Genomic DNA, 15,425 nt, shown 5'->3' with positions numbered 1-15,425 from the left:
TCTCAGAAAACCCATACTGCTCACCCCCTGGTCACCGCTCCCTTTTTCTTCCCCAGAGGTGACCTAAATTCTAACACAGATTGCAATGGGTGCCATGAGGATAAGATGGAGGTTACGTGTAGCAAAGGGCTCAGCACAAGGGCTCTGGTATCCTTTTCTCTTCTGTGTCCCCCTCCTGCTCAATCATGGCAGTATCTTCTCCCAGCTGTATTTGCAGCCCATGCTGAGTGAGGTAGAACTGGCTAAGTAAGCAGGCAACCAGCACATTTAGGCCTCTCCGTGGTGACATTTGCCCAGAACGTATGGCTGCCCAGCCTTCTGCATGCTGCATTCTCAGTACTGTAATTTCCACCCATCCACCCCTGCTGGGCTCGGCCCTGAGCCTCTCTCTCAAATCACTGCCTCGTCCTCCAAATGACCCCCGTCTCCACTCTCAATCCATTCTCCAAATGGCAGTCTGGGTTCTCTTTCTCAAACACAAATCTCATGAGTCACTCTTCTGCTTGCCACCCTCAGTGGCTCCCTGTCTCCTCAGGATAAATTCACAGGCTTCACAGTATTTAGAACCTTTTACTTAACAGCGGTTAGAATGGCTGTTATTAAAACACACACACACACACACACACACACACACGAGAACATCAAGTGTTGGCGAGGATGTAAAAGAAAGGGAACCCTCGTGCACTTTCGACGTGATTGTAAACTGGTGCAGCCATTATGGAAAACAGTATGGAAGTTCCTCAAAAAATTAGAAATATAAATACCATATGACTCAGCAATCCCTCTTCTGGGCATTTATCTGAAGGACACAAAATCTCTATGTCGAAGAAATACCTGCATCCCTACGTTCATTGCAGCATTATTCACAGTAGCCAAGACATGGAAACAACTTCAGTGTCCATACAGGGATGAATGGATAAAGAAAATGTGGTGCGTATATACAATGGAGTATTATGCAGCCATAAAAGAGGGAAATTCTGCCATTTATGCCATTTACGACAACATGGATGGACCTTGAGGGCATTATGCTAAGTGAGATAAGTCAGACTGGGAAAGACAAGTAAATACTGTATGATCTCACTTATGTGGAATCTAAAAAACATGTACTCACTGATGCAGAGAACAGATTGGCAATTGCCAGGGAGGGGCTGGAGGGAGAGGTGTGTGTGTGGGGGTGAAATAGGTGAAGGTGGTCAAAAGGTACAAACTTCCAGTTAAAAGAGCACCAAGTCCTGGGGCATCACACACAGAGGGGGGACTACAGCTAACAACAGCAGTATGTTGGACATTTCCAAGTTGCTGAGAGAACAGATCTTAAAAGTTTTTAGCACAAGAAAAACATTTGTAACTATGAGGTGACACATGTTAACTAAATTTATTGTAGTAATCATTTCATAATACATACAATATCAAATCATTACGTTGTACACCTAAAACGAATACTCATATAATGGTAGATGTCAACTATATCTCAAAAAAAACTGAGGGGAAAATGTAAACCTTTTAAACTGGGCCCCTCTTGTCTCTGAGCCAATCAGTTACCATTTTCTTTTCCATTATGAAGTCCTGCATACTAAATTCACTATAAACCTCTGTACCCGCTCACCCTGTGGTGATTCTGGCATCTGGACCTTTGTATATGCTGTTCCTGCCGCTATAAGACCTTGCCTGTACCTCTGTCCACTCACTACTTGACTTTCAGGGTGTAACTCAAATGTCCCCACCGCTGAAAAGCCTTCTTTCCTTCCCACTCCCTGCCTGCCCAGAGAAAAGTGGGTGCCTCCTTCCCCTTGTCCTCAGGTGTCTGGCTAGGCTCCACCTCCTCCAGGAAGCCATCCCTGACCACTTTCCACCCCCTAGGTTCTGGGTTGTGATAGGCTGCCCTTGGGGACTATGAGCGCTGTGAGCTCAGGGACTGTGTCTGACTCTTTTTCTTCTTTTAATAAAATTATAGGTCTATAGATGTAGATATAAAAAACATAAAACATACAACACAAGCGGACGCTGCTGTGTGCTTACTCTCGGGTCCCTGGTGCCAGGCAGATATCCCCAAAGCCCAGGTATCCCCAATGCTTAGCCAGGACCCAGCACAGAGGAATAAGTCATTTGGGGTTTGGTGGATGGATAAATGGATAAACAAATGAGCGAACGAACAAATGAATGAATGATTCTGGACGAACGAGTGAGAGCTGGTGATCACAAGGAAGGATTCCTGAGAGCGTCCTACTTACAGGGCCTCTTGGCTTCATGGGAAGTGGAAACGGCTTTGCTCTGACACAGATTGTGGTTCCTTTCACCCCATCTAAGCCTGTTTCTCCATATTATAGTAATACATTTCCCAGGTGGTTGTGAGGATTGAATGGGATCAGGGCTTGGGCTTTACCAGTCCAAGGTCACACAGCCTGGACCCCGAGTGCCTGGTGTCAAAGCTTGGGACCGTTCAGGTTGCTCTCATGATGGGATGTGAAGAGGGAGTGCTCAGGACACACGATGCACAAGGCCTCCAATGTCCCCGCTGCCCAGGGCCTCTGTGCCTAACTCCAGCCACCAGGCTGCTCCTCTAGCTGAGCTCCTGGCCAGTTTTTCCAGCATCTGGGCTTTCTCCGGTCTTGCCTGCATCCCTGCCATCCATCAGTGTCAGCCAGCTGTCGTCCAGAACAGCCACTTCCTCCACCGACTGGCCCCTCATCCATCACCGCAGCCCCTGGGACTTCAGCCCAGCTGTAGCCATCCTACCCCAGAACCCCCTCCTGGGGCTGGGGTTCCACATCCTCTCCACTTAATTCTAGCTCTGAAGCCAACCCCTCCTGACAGCATCTGGGCACGTCATCAAAAAGAGTCCCCAGCTGTTAGTAGGTGGTCCCTCCCCGCCACGGACATTGCAGAGAAAGCCCTTTTGCAGGCTTTGCCTTTGAGGGGAAGGGCCTCATACTATCCAGTCAATGGGATCTACGAGCCCTATTTTCATAACAGCAATGACAGCTAATATCTATTGAGCACTTACTATGTGTCAGACCCTCTGCCAAACATATTCCCTGCTTCTGCTAATTTAATCTTAAAAACAAAACAAAAACCCCACAAGGTTGGTTCTACTACTATCCCACTTTATAGGTGGAAACACTGAGGCTCAGACGCTGTGACTTGCCCATGGTCTCATGGGGAGTGGCAGAGCTGGGAGTCAAACCCAGGCTGAATGGCTCTGGAGCGCATGCTCCTTCCAGCCCACACAGGTGTCCAGGTAGGGGCACGTGGAAGGCGGAGGGAAATATGGACCGAGGGGTGAAAGGCAGTCCACCTCAGAGAGACAGCCCACCGGAGCTTTGAGAGACAAGACGGATGGGCAAGACGTCAGTGGGCAGAGAAGTGACAGGGAGCGTGCGCAGCGGGCAGGGGGGACAGCAAAGGCATGGGGGCGGGAGCCCAAATCCTCATCACTCTGGAAGAGTAAGAGTCAAACAGACTGAGAGACAGACAGACAGACAGACACACACACACACACAGTGTGACACGTATGTGTGATGTAGGTATGTGAGCATGACTACATTTGGTAGTTATCATGCCTGTGTGTGTGTGTGTGTGTGTGTGTGTGTGTGTGTGTGTGATGAAAGGTTTTGAAAAGGACAAAAAGATGACTGCGTATCTTGCCTAGGGCCCCCTCCTAGGCTATCCTGGCCTTTCATCATCTTCAAGCTTTTTTACAAGTTGTAGAAAACGGGTTGTAAAGCAAACATTCACCTCCACAGACATGCAAATGCATTGCCTGGGAGAGCCCTGTGCACACTGACCAGGTTTGCACCTACTTGTAAATTCATTTCAGCACTCCTAATTGCCTAGGCATGTGTGGTTAGTAATTCTCCTCTGAATGGGCTGTAATGTCTTAGCTCCTTCATTAATTCCTCCTCTTTTCTTTTTTTAAATTTTACTGGGGAAGGGGAACAGGACTTTATTGGGGAACAGTGTGTACTTCCAGGCCTTTTTTCCAAGTCAAGTTGTTGTCCTTTCAGTCTTAGCTGTGGAGGGCGCAGCTCAGCTCCAGGTCCAGTTGCCGTTGTTAGTTGTAGGGGGCGCAGCCCACCATCCCTTGCGGGAGTCGAACCGGCAACCTTGTGGTTGAGAGGACGCGCTCCAACCACCTGAGCCATCCGGGAGGCAGCTCAGCTCGAGGTGCCGTGTTCAATCTTAGTTGTAGGGGGCGGAGCCCACCATCCCTTGTGGGACTCAAGGAGTTGAACTGGCAACCTTGTGGTTGAGAGCCCACTGGCCCATGTGGAAATCGAACCGGCAGCCTTTGGAGTTAGGAGTATGGAGCTCTAACCGCCTGAGCCACCGGGCCAGCCCCTTCCTCCTCTTTTTATCTACTCACCTCCCACATTCCCCTCAGATCTCAGCAGGACCACGACCTCCTCTGGGGAGCCCTCCTGCTCTGACTAGGGCAGAGCCCCTGGTTATGTCCTCCCAGAGCACTATGAGCTCCTGTGAAATATGTATCAATCACAGTTATGATTTAAAATTCCATGAGGCCCTCTCAATTTTACTGTGAACCTAAAACTTAATAAAATTTTAAGAGAAAGTTTTTAAAAATCCCATTAGGGCATGTTGGAATTTACCCCCAAAATACACCGCACAAAATACAAAATCATGTACACACAGGTTTTTTGGTTGCTAGTATGAGCAACAGCTGGAAACAACCCTCACATCCACCAGGAGGAAACTGGTTAAATACACCGGGATGGATGGCCACGTAGAAGAGTGCTATGTATCTGTGAAAAGGAAGGAGGAAACTCTCCCAGCACCGCACTGGAGTGAGCTCAGGAGACGTGGTTAAGTGCAAAAACAAAATCCAGGTAGCAGAACTGTGTATACAAAGTATGCTATCTTCCGAATACAAGGTCAGACAATGAAGTTCACGAACTCATCCTAAGAAAAGTGCTCCATACCTCATTGCTGAATATCACTATGGTCACCTCCGAAGGACTCCCCTTGGGAAGCTATGCACCGACAGCAGTGCCTAGTCTACCCTTCAAAGCAGTTTTGGAACTCTTTTTCTGGAATGGCCATCAGAGCTGTCATCGTATTACCCTTGATGTCCTGAATGTCATCAAAATGTCTTCCTTTCAATATTTCCTTTATCTTTGGGTAAAGAAAGAAGTCATTGGGGGCCAGATCAGGTAAGTAGGGAGGGTGTTCCAATAGTTATTTCTTTACTGGCTGAAAACTCCCTCACAGACAGTGCTGTGTTGAGCTGGTGCATTGTTGTGATGCAAGAGCCATGAATTGTGGGCAAAAAGTCAGGTCGTCTAACTTTTTCACGCAGCCTTTTCAGCACTTCCAAATAGTAAACTTGGTGAACTGTTTGTCCAGTTGGTAAAAATTCATAATGAATAATCCCTCTGATGTCCAAAAAAGGTTAGCAACATCGTTGCAACAAGTTCAGGAACTTAATTGGGAGACCACGTATGTGTGGGGTGTATATACGTTTGCTTCTATTTTCAAAAAGAAACAATGGAAGGATAAAGCACAAACTAATACAAATGGTTCCCCATGGGAGAAGGAGGCAGTGAGCGAAGGGGACAGGAGTGGAAGCTAGACTTCTCTGAGTGTATCTTGTTTTACAGTTTTTATTTTGTAAATGCAAACAGTTTACAAAATTATGAAGCAAAGACCAAAAAAAGTGATGCCTTAAAATTGAAACAAAAAAAAACACCCAGAAATGAATAAACCTGATTGAATGTCAACAAGGTGACCACACTAACAACATTGTTGGAAATGACTTTGAAATAGCATTTCGGCTGTACGCCCCTAATGGGCTTTAATCTAAGGACCACAGAACCACAACAAAATAGAACCACAGTGAAATTTTCCACTGCACTCATCTTACAGGAAGTAATTATCTGGGTATTGTTACGTTGAAACTATTAGCTTTGTAATATAGGATAAAGATAAGAAATTGTATTGATGTTGTTGGGAACCAAGATTTTCTGTTAAGAAAAAGAGGTAAAAAGCAAAATCAAAGAAGTTAAACAAAACCTTGTCATCTAAATGTGAGTGAGAACGATCGCTTCTGCCAGCTTCAAGCCTAGATGCAATGACGACCCAGCAGCAGTGAGCACCCTTCAGGTCTAGACTGGGGTCCCCAACTCCATGTGTCACCAAAAGCAACAGGCTCCTCTGAGAAACGGCTGATTCCAGGTAGCAAATGGGTAAGATGAACCTGGGGCATGCTGTCATCCAGAAATCAAGGAAACCGTCAGAGACTACTGAGGTCGTGTCAAAGGCACGCAGGACGCAGCGGGAAGGGGTCCCCAATTTACTTGTGCTGGGCATGGTTCTAAGCACTTTACAGGTATTAACTCACTCAACAGAAGCTTACCTACCCTCATTTAACCCTCCCAACATGCGTATTAGGAGGGTTCTATGAATGACTATGCTCATTTTATTGATGAGGAAACTGAGTCCTGGGGAGACTACGTGAATTGCCCAAGATCACGCAGCAGCGGGTAGGTGGCTGAGAGAGCATTTGGATCCATGCCGTTTGCCCTTTTCTAGGCTGCCTCTGCATTAATGCAGGGTGTTCACCACCAAAGTACAAAAGGAAAATAAAGAGCCGGAGGCTCTACAGAGGCCAGCCCGGGGCGTGTCTGGAACCATGGACAGCGCCTGCACCCAGGGCGCTGAGGCTGACCCCAGCAAGCACCAAGGGCCACCTGGGACATGGGAGGCCCTGTATCTTGGTCAGCTACAGCCCAGCCTCCCGGCTGGCCACTCTTCACATCCACTTGACCCACTTGAGGCTCTTCCTCTAGACCATCACTTAAGAGCAGGAATCACCATTTAATTCTTCACAACGCCCAGCCAGGTGGGAACGGGCAGTCCTACTGCTCAGATGGGGAACTGAGTCTCACGGAGGTACTGAGCCATCCGCACCTCTGTCCTGCCCCCTCTCTTCCTTTCTGTTGGTTCATCCTCTTTGGAAGGCTGGGCATGGGGTGCTGGTGGCCCATGCTGAGCAGTGAGTCACCCTCACTGTGCGTGTGTCATCCCCCCGGCTGAGCTGGCAGCTGGGAGGCGGGGTCTGCAGAGGAGCTTCAGGTGGGGAGGCTGCTTTCCCAGTGAGAAAGGAGCCTGCTGCCCAAAGCACCCCGGACAGCCCTACGTGTCCACACAGCCACTGCACCTGACCAATTCTACCTCTAGAATGTTCTGGAATCTGTTCCCTCTTCACCAAAGCCACCCGCTCTCGCCTGGACTGTGGGAGCCTCCACCAAGTCTCCCCGCTTCCCCCCTCACCTCCTTCAATCCACTTTCTGCAAGAGAGAGAGAACAGATTCCACAGACGCTTTGAAGGTGGGAATGACACACTTGTGATAAAATAGACAAATGAATATATTTAGCTGCTGCCAACTTCAACGTACCTCCCTTTTCTACCGAGGCCTAATTTTATTTCTTTTTGTATAACCACTAAGATAGAAATACCAGGATCTCCACAGGCCTGGAGGCTGGGCCAAGCCTCCACGCCCCAACCCCCTACCACTCGGGTTTCTGCTTGAGGCCCTTTAAGAGACAGCAAATCAATGGTTATAAGCAGGGGTTTCGCACTTTCTGCAATGACTAAAAGACAAGGAAATTACAAAGGGAGAATCATTACAGCTTAAAAGGGATTTAAGCCTTATACCAGCCAAATGCAATGTATGAACTTTGTTGCTTGATTTAAACCGACTACCCATAAAAAATACATCTAGGAAACAATGGGGGGAACATGGGATTTTAGGGGATATTACAAAATCATTAACTTCTTGTGTGAAAATGGTAACTAAATGAAAATGTGGTTATTTTTAAAAGATACATGCTGAAGAATGAATGTATTTATGGATGAGATGATGACATGATTTGTAATAGAAGAATCCAGCAGCAAGCGGGGAAATAGGTGGGGAGCTGCAAGAAGCTCATCTAGAGGACGTTACACCTTTCTCAAAAGACGTACTTCACATGACTGCAGCAAAAGCAGTGTCTGGAAGCGGGGCCAGCCGGCCGTTTACAGTGTTGATTAAGAATATGGCCGGGACCTGCCCGCTGGTCCACTGGGGGGTGCACTTGATTATCATACAATCATCCTCTTTATTTTCGTGTATATTGGGGTGGAGGAGAGTGAGGGTTTTGGAGCTAGGCTGGCTGGTTCAAACCCTGCCCCTGACATTTCTTTGCTTGTGACCTTGGCAAGCCACATTCCCACTGTGTACCTCAGTTTCCCCATCTGCCAAATGGGTGCTTAGTAATGTCTGCCGGATAGGGTTGCTCTGAGAGTCACAGGAGTTCACACTTAGAAAGGGCTCAGCCTGTCACCAGCACTAAGGAAATGTCAGCTCTGATTATTGCTATTAGGTAATATTTGAGTCTTCTCACGATTTTTTTTTTTTTTTTTTTTTACTTCTCATTGGTCTGAGCAGATCTGGGCCCCCACCCTTATGGGGAAGGACATCGGAGTTTTTTTAAAAAACAGATTCATTGAGATACAATTCACATACCATACAATTCACCCACTTAAAGTGTATAATTCTGTGGTTTTTAGTGTATTCGTAGAGTTAGGCGTCCATCACCCCACTCAGTTTTAGAACATTACCCCCAAACAGGGCACTGCTTCTGAGAAGGTGGGGTAGTGACTCTGAGCCCTCGCAGGACTCTCTTATGACAAAAGGGGTGGCTTATGGGGGCTACCCCCTCCCTGCGACTTCTCTGGGGGCGGTGGGGCTGAGTGGCAGGTCCTGTGGGTTCCTTAGGGACACAAGGGGCCCGCTGGCTGGCCCCGCTTCCAGATACACTGCTTTTACTGCAGTCATGTGAAGTGTATCTTTAGAGAAAGATGCCCACAGATCTCGGTATAGCTTTCTCTACATCCATGGCAACCTGCCACCATTTAATTTCCTCTTTTGTTCTCAGGAGGGAGGGAGAGATCACCACCACTGACATGGTGGGTGTTGAAGTTGCTACAAGGCCGGTCCAGGGGCATTTAAAGACCAGCCCCTGGAAGAGGGGCCAGTGAAGGACTGACAGTGGTTCTGGGGAGTCCAGCTCAGCAGCTGGGGATCTGGTGGCGACATTTACCAAAATGCGGGGAATGAAGGGAGGCAGGTAGGAAAGCTCCTACTTTCACTGTCATGAGGCTCGAACGACATTTGACAAACCTTTGGGATGAGACTGAGCTGGGTTGGAATCCTGACTCCTGCCCTGTGAGCCTCGAGTGAGTCACACTGTGCCTCGGTCTCCCGATCTGTAAAATGGGCCTGTCCAACCTGAGGGTCCAAGGGGCTCAGGCCACAGCCAGTGCACCCCGCACAAGGCCTAGCACACAGTAGGAGAACCATGCACCGTGGCCTTTACCACGATGAGTGTTAGTTCTCCTCTCTGGCTGGAGATCCTGGGGAAACCCCAGCCCAGAGAGTACCCCTCACGGGGGTGGGGAGACAGAGGTGCTGGGAAGGCCCTGGGAAAGGGCTGAAATAGGGAACTCTGGTGAGGGGGTTTCTAGGCTGAAGGAGAAGGGACACTCCGGGGGCAGGGGTGAGGGAATGGAACACATCACGCCCTGCCTGAACCCGCCAGGCCTCCAGCCAGGCCTGGTCCTCCCCTCGGGCCCCTTCTCCCACCACTTCTTCCCTCCCCGCCCCTTGGCGTCTGTTCCCATCTCAAGTTTTTGCCCTGCTTGTCCCCCCACCTGGAATGTTCTTTCCACAACTTTGCATCCGTAGAAGGCCCACCCTGACTCTTCTCTGAGACAGCCCCCAAAATGACACAAGGTGACAGGGAACCGCTGTGGCTGAGCACGGCTGCAATGTAGGGAGGGAGGAAGAGGGTGGGGGCTACAAGGGCAGATGGAGATGCTGAGGCCCCAAGAACCTGAGCAGGAGCTGAGGACCTGAGCTGCCTTCCTGCCGCAGCCACTCACTCCCTTCTGGTCTCCCAGCAAGGACAGGCCAGGACACGCTGGAGACAACTCAGCCGCTCCAACCTCTTCCCTCAGGGGCCAGAGCAGCAGGGACAAGGCTTGGCGGGGGCCTGGGGCAGTGTGGGTGGTCCTTCTATAGCGCGTCAGGAATCAGGGAGCGCCAGGGGGCACCAGCTCTGCTCAGAAACGAGTCTCATTTTCTTGTACACCCCTCTCAGCCAGAGTTCTTACCAAGTGCTCAGGCTGCCCACGTACCAAGCCCATGCCACAGATGGAGAAACTGAGGCTCAGAGAGCTGGAGCCTGAGTGGAGATGGGGCAGAGCTGGACTTGAACCCACAGCCTGTGAGGCTCAGAGCCCAGAACAATGTTCCCTGCAGAGCCTGTGCAGGGGGGCAGAGGGGCAGTCTGGTTCTGGACAAAGCCCCCCACCCCAGTGGCACAGGGCCTGCCGGGAATCAGGACCATCTCGGTGGCATCGGCTACCCATAGAAGGTGCTCCTGGGCCCTGCTCTGCACATATGACTACGTCTACGTCACCACAGCCTCAGAGGCAGGTATGTACTATGCCACCCCACCAGCCCGTTCTAGAGTTATGGGGGCTTTCGACAGGGCAGGCACACCCCCTGGGACCCCAGCATTTGCAGAGACCCCGAGGACAGCCTGCTGGCTCAGGTTCCCCACAAATAGGAGGGAGCAGATCGCCAGGGCCAGAGGATTCTGGGGTTTGGAAGATGGGCTGTGGCAGGAACGTGCTCTTTCTCCCCCTCTCATCTCACATGTGAGCCCGCCGGCAGATGGGTTTCAGCTTTTTTTTTTTTTAAAGATTTTATTGGGGAAGGGGAACAGGACTTCATTGGGGAACAGTGTGTACTTCCAGGCCTTTTTTCCAAGTCAAGTTGTTGTCCTTTCAATCTTAGTTGTGGAGGGCGCAGCTCAGCTTCAAGTTGTTGTCCTTTCAGTCTTAGTTGTGGAGGGCACAGCTCAGCTCCAGGTCCAGTTGCCGTTACTAGTTGCAGGGGGCACAGCCCACCATCCCTTGCGGGAGTCGAACCGGCAACCTTGTGGTTGAGAGGATGCGCTCCAACCCACTGAGCCATCCGGGAGCTCAGTGGCAGCTCAGCTCAAGGTGCCATGCTCAATTTTAGTTGCAGGGAGCGCTGCCCAACATCCCTTGCAGGACTCGAGGAGTTGAACCAGCAACCTTGTGGTTGAGAGCCCACTGGCCCATGTGGGAATCGAACTGGCAGCCTTTAGAGTTAGGAGCGTGGAGCTCTAACCGCCTGAGCCACCGGGCCGGCCCCTCGATGGGTTTCATCTTAATCCTGGGCAACGCTATCCCTTCTAGAAGCTTCTCCCCATCTGAAGTGAGATGCAAGGGAGCAGAATCCTACCTAGACCCTTGGACCTCAGTACCCCACCGACAGCCTCCCACCCAAGCACAGCCTCAGAGCCAGCCCTGGGGCTGCGAGCCCAGGTCTCAGTTCCTGCACGAGTAACCTTTCAGCTCCTCCTGGTTTTGTTCTTTTCCCAGTATTTTGTCTCAATTATTTCTTTTCCTCTTCTTACTATTTTACATATTTTATTATATTTATATATTTATAATATATTAAACATATTTACAATACATGATTTCTATTTATTATGTTAATGCAATATATTTTTATTATGTTAATATGTTACTATATAATAATACTGCATCTTGATATAATAATAGTATACATCAGTATTTTATTATTCTGCTAACCTTGACAGTTACTATTGGGCAGTACTACAGTCTGGGGCTTGACATGTCTCTGTAGTGAGTACTTTTTTATTTTCTACCTATTTATAAAAGCTGCCCATGAACTTGAATTGTGTTTTGGGAACAGCACCCACCTTATGGGGTGTGGGGAGGGTCAGATGAGGTGACAGCCCTCAGGGCAGTCAGCACTCAACAAATGCCAGGTTCTGCTTTTCTATTTTAGCAGCACCGTGTTTCAAATTATTCTTTAAAATCAAGAAATCAACAAGAATAAAGCATGTCTGTGTGTAATGATAGACAGTGAGTTTTGAGATATGTTTTCAAGCGAGAAAGCAAAGGCCAGAACAGCATGTGTGGAATATTACCATCTATGTTTTTAAACGTGGGCACGCCTCTTGCTCTCTATTTAGAATCGCTCAGGCTGGGGAAGCCAGCTGCCATGTTGTGGCACTTGCTGGAAAGGCCCTCATAGTGAAGAGCTGAGGCCTCCCACCGACAGCCGTGGGAGTGAGCCACATGGAGGCGGGTCCTCCAGCCTGTCAAGCCTGTGACAGCAGCTCTGGCTGGCATCTTGAATGCAACTGCGTGAGAGACCCTGAGCCAGAACCACCCAGCTGAGCTGCTCCTGATTTCCTGACCCACAGATTCTATGAGAAAAGAAGTGTCTGCTAAGTGTTGGGGTAACTTGTTACGCAGAATAGATAACTAATAGGCCCCATAAGTCACACTTAGGTCTGAGAGATCGGAGGGGCTCCACTCTTACCCCTGCCCCTCAGTCAGGGCCTCCCAGCAAAGGAGAAATGTGCGCTTTGGTGGGTTTTGGGGATGGGTGTGCATGAGCCCCCACCCCATCCATGGGCAGACCTAGGAGCCCTCTGTCACCTGCATCTGCCCAGCCTGATCCTGGGAGGTCTCCTCCTAGCAGGACACAGAGGCCCCCGCTTTTCCTGGGACATGAGACTGTAGATATTATGGATACAGGACTGATTGTCTTGCTCACCACTGTAGGTTGCTGGGCACATAGTAGGTTTTCAATAAATAGCTGTTCCATGAATAATCACCTTTAACTAGTTTTTGTGGCGGGACACATTGGCTTATTAAAAGCCCTTTTTGCAGGTAATACAATGGGGATCTGTTTCTCCCAGGAGGCTGCAAACTCGCTGAGGGGTCACACCATCTCCATATCCCCAGCAGGGCCTGGGAGACAATCATCAAAAGAGTGACTGTAATAACAGCAGCTCCATGATCAAAGCCAGCTGTAGGCTACTCATGCCTTTTACACAGATTATTTCTAAATCTTTTAGCAAAGTCAGGCCAGTTATTCCCATTTTACAGATAAGGACATTGAGGCTCAGAGAAGGTAACTGGGAAGTGGCAGAGCTGGGCTCAAACGCAGCTCAAAGCCCTTTGTGTGCATCCCCCTTGGTGGGAAGACGCTAGCCTTCAGATGTAGAGAAGAGGTTTGATTGTGTCCAGGCTCAGCTGTAGATGAAAGCCCCTGAGAGCTGGGCCTTGGTAATAATTCCTACCTGACCCCAAAGCAACCCCAGATCCCGGATGGCAGTTGTGGATTATGGATGACACTGGGGGGACTATTGCGGTCAGTGACTCATCTCCATAGTGGCTGGCCAGGGGGGAGGATGGATTGTCTTCCCCATCAGGAGGCCCAGCCTCCCCCCTGCCTCCCCAGCCTCTCCCCAACCTTGGAAGCAAAGGTAGGGGCCACAGGGGATTCAAGCTCAACTGCCTACCACTCCTCCATTTCAACGTCTAGACCCTTCCTCCTGGAGAAGCAGCCATTTCTCTCCTCAGCCCGGGGACTGGATTCTAGAGGATGGAGGAAGGGAAGGGAAACGGCTTTGATGTGTGGTGGTGACAGGTGAGGGCTCTGCAGCCAGACCGCCTGGGTTCAAGTTCTCCGATGCATGCTAGCTGTGTGCCCTTAGGGGACTTGCTCATCCTATTTGAAACTCCTCTGTAGAGTGTAGAAAATACCAACTACTTGGGGGTATTGAGTTGTTGGGGGTTAAATGTAGTAAAAACCCATGTAACATGTTTGACACATCACCTGGCACATAGTAAGTGCTCAATAAACACCAGTCAGTGTTCTTATGCTGTGTACTGCGATGTGGGATGCCTTCTGCATGCCTTATCGCATGTAAAGCTCAGGGCAACCCAGGGCAGTATCTACCATAATTCCCATTTTATAAATGAGGAGACTGAAGCTCTCAGAGAGAGAGGAGAATCTGAACTCAAAACCAGCAAGCAATTTCCAGTACTCTCAAGAGTCCCAGTCAAACATCCTGCCCCTTGTCCCCCAAATACACTTGTCACCCTACAAAAACGCCCAAGCGTATACAACCAATCCTTTATCCCACAAAAATAAATTCCAGGTTAAGGACTTAAATGCCACAAACGAAGACGACCACTTTAAAATCTTCAGTAGGAATTATAGGTAAGTACCTTTTCAACTTTAATGATGGGAAAGACGATAGGTTATGAACTTAAATGTCAAAAACAAATCTTCAGAAAACATAGGTGAATGTATTTTAGACCTAAGCATTAAGAAATTTGTTCAGCACCATTAGTGATCAAGGAAATGCAAATCAAGATCTCCACTGGCAACAGTTTTACACTCAGTTGGCAAACATTTTAAAATCCAATAATACCAAGTGAAGGAGAGGATGTGGATCATACACTATGCTGACGGGAGTGTAATTAGTATTCGGTTGGTGCAAAAGTAATTGCGGTTTTTGCAATTATTTTTAACCTTTTAAATTGCAGTTACTGTTGCACCAACCTAATATAACCACTTTGAAAAGCAACTTGCTATTAGCTCCTAAAGTTGAACATTAACATATTGTGATTCCACTTCAAGGTAAACACTCTAGAGAAACTCTTGCATGTACGCAGCAAGAGCCACTTACCAGAATGTTCAAACAGCCCTTCGAATTAGCAGACACTTGGACACCACCCAAGAGGCCATCCGTAGGCGAGCAGATGGATCACCTGTGGTACACTGACCTGATGGAATAGGACATAACAGTTAAAACAAGTGAACTACAATGTGGGTCAATCTTAGCGATGTGCTAGTACATGAAGAAATTAAGCTCTGGAAGATTCATACAGCTTGATACTCTTTTTTGGTTGTCTGGGCTCCCTTTGTTGTGGATTGAATTGTGTCCCCAAAGAAATATACTGAAATCCTGAACCTTAGTACCATTAAATGTAATCTTATTTGGAAATAGGGCATTTGCAGATGTGATTAGTTAAGTTTAGATGGAGTCGTGCTGGGTTAGCATGGGCCGAAATCCAATGACTTGGGGTCCTTATAAGAAGAGGAAGACGTCCTAGCCATAGCAATTAGGCAAGAAAAAGAAATAAAAGGCATCCAAACTAGAAAAGAAGAAGTAAAATTATCTTTGTTTGCAAATGACATGATCTCACACATAGAAACTCCTGAAGACTCCACTAAAAAACAGTTTGAACTAATACATGAATTCAGTCAAGTTGCAGGATACAAAAATCAACGTACAAAAACCATTTGTTTCTATATACAAAAAACAAACTATCTGAAAGAGAAATTAATAAAACAATCCCATTTACAATCACATCAAAAACAATCTAATACTTAGGAATAAATTTAACCAACGAGGTGAAAGACCTGTGCACTGAAAACTAAAAGACACTGATGAGAGAAATTAAAGAAGACCCAAATAAATGGAAAGTTGTCCCATGTTCT

At 48.3% G+C, this 15,425-nt stretch overlaps 1 protein-coding gene across 2 annotated transcripts in view; it reads right to left on the bottom strand.

Annotated features, from left to right (window-relative positions):
• Window positions 1-15,425, bottom strand: part of LITAF (lipopolysaccharide induced TNF factor) — a 93,354-nt gene that overhangs the window by 71,173 nt on the left and 6,756 nt on the right. For both annotated transcript variants that reach the window (XM_074322863.1, XM_074322864.1), the window contains exon 2: window positions 14,611-14,707. The gene's annotated coding sequence lies outside the window, so the exon portion shown is untranslated. The remainder of the gene's footprint in view (window positions 1-14,610; window positions 14,708-15,425) is intronic.

This window comes from Rhinolophus sinicus, linkage group LG18, assembly GCF_036562045.2.
Source record: "Rhinolophus sinicus isolate RSC01 linkage group LG18, ASM3656204v1, whole genome shotgun sequence".
Taxonomy (NCBI): Eukaryota; Metazoa; Chordata; class Mammalia; order Chiroptera; family Rhinolophidae; genus Rhinolophus; species Rhinolophus sinicus.
The sequence above is the reverse complement of the archived record's forward strand: the minus strand, read 5'-3'. Positions and strand labels throughout refer to the sequence as shown.